Source organism: Propithecus coquereli, unplaced genomic scaffold, assembly GCF_000956105.1.
Source record: "Propithecus coquereli isolate 6110/MARCELLA unplaced genomic scaffold, Pcoq_1.0 Scaffold112, whole genome shotgun sequence".
Lineage (NCBI taxonomy): Eukaryota > Metazoa > Chordata > Mammalia > Primates > Indriidae > Propithecus > Propithecus coquereli.
The window spans coordinates 4,414,754-4,416,629 of record NW_012135192.1 but is presented as its reverse complement, the minus strand read 5'-3'; positions in this window follow the sequence as shown (position 1 = coordinate 4,416,629).

Below are 1,876 nucleotides of genomic sequence, written 5' to 3'. Positions count from 1 at the left end.
ATTTCAGAGCACGGCAGCTCGTGCCCTTGGTCAATTACATTCCCTATAGCTGGAGTCTACAAGGCACAGGCTCATGGCCCATATGAGCTGCTTTTCCAGCAACTCTGTCTGTTATACGTAATCATGGACCAGTGCTTTGGGAATCATAAAAATACCTCTCTTGGCTGATCTACCCTCTATCACTCCTAGAAATAACAGCACACAGTTTTTAAAAAGCCTACTATGTGCTGGGCAACAACCCTATGAGGTAGGCATTAATATTATTTCCATTTTAAAAATAAGGGAGTTGAGGCATGGAGAGAGTTTAAATAAATGACAGAATGTCATTCCACTAAGTAAGTGGTGGAGCTGAGATTGGATTTCATGATCTCTGGCTCTAGGGTCTGTACTCTTAACCATTATATTATCTACACCTAACAACATTATTGAGTGAGGGAGGGGATGCAAGAGAAGAGTTAATCAACTTAATGAAAGCATTTATAAAACCAAAGGGCACATTTGGTTTATATCACATATTTAGGTTTTATTTTTCTTACTCATGGCCAGTTATACCTTTTGTCAGGATTAGTTTGGCACTTGATTCTTTGCTTTCTTTCTGATATTCTTCAAGGACATTTCTTATGCAGTATCTAACCCAATGGACAGGAAAATGCAAAGAGAGGAACTCAAGTCCATCAGCATTGCTGCCATCCCCTTATTCATTGATCAAAAGTTATGATGGAGAAGAAGTAGAGAACTGGGGTAGAGAACTATCTGTGGATTTAAATTATCCATGGTAAATATTTTCCCCTATGTGTTCTTCCAATAGTTTTATAGTTTTAGCTCTTATACTTAGAACACTGATCCATTTTGAGTTCATTTTTGTATACGGAATACGAAGGTAGGGGCGCAGCTTCATTCTTTTGCATTTGGATATCCAGGTGTCCCAACAACATTTGTTGAACAGAGCGTTTCCCCCCCCCGTGGTATCCTTGTTGGAAATCAACTGTCCACACATGTTTGAGTTTATTTTTGGAATCTGAGTTCTATTCCATTGGTCTATATGTCTATGTTTATGCCAATGCCACACTGTTTTGATTACTGTAGCTTTGTGGTAAATTTTGAATTTTGTGAAGTGTGATTACTCCAGCTTAGTTTTTCTCTTCAATATTGTTTTGGGTACTTGGAGTTCTTTGCAGTTCCTTATGAATGTGAGGATTGACTTGAGTTTGGCAATGGATTCTCAGGTTGACACCAAAAGCACAAGTAACAAAAGAAAAAATAGATAAATTAGACTCCACAAAAATTAAAAACCTTTGTGCATCAAAGAACATTATCAAAAATGTGAAAAGAAAACTGCAGAATGGGAAAAAATATTTGCAAATCACATATCTGTTAAGGGTGCAATATCGAGGATATGTAAAGAACTCTCAAAACTCAACAATAAAAAGACAAACAGTCCAATTTTTTGAAATGGACAAAGAACTTAAATAGACACTTCTCCAAAGAAGATATACGAATAGCCAATAAGCACATGAAAAAATGTTCAACATCATTGGTCATGAAGAAAATGCAAATCAAAACCACAATGAGATACCACTTCATACCCACTAGGATGGCTTTAATTTAAAACAAAACAAAACAAAACAAAACAAAACGAAATGAAAAATAAGTGTCAGTGAAGATATGGAGAAATGGGAGCCTTTGTAAATTGCTGGTGGGAATATCAAATGATGCAGCCCCTGTGGAAAACAGTTTGGCAGGTCCTCAAAAAGTTAAACATGGAGTTACCACATGACCTAGCAATTCCAATCCTAGGCATATATACTCAAGATAAATGAGAACATATGTCCACACAGAAACCTGTACAGGAATGTTTATAGCAGTGTTATTCATA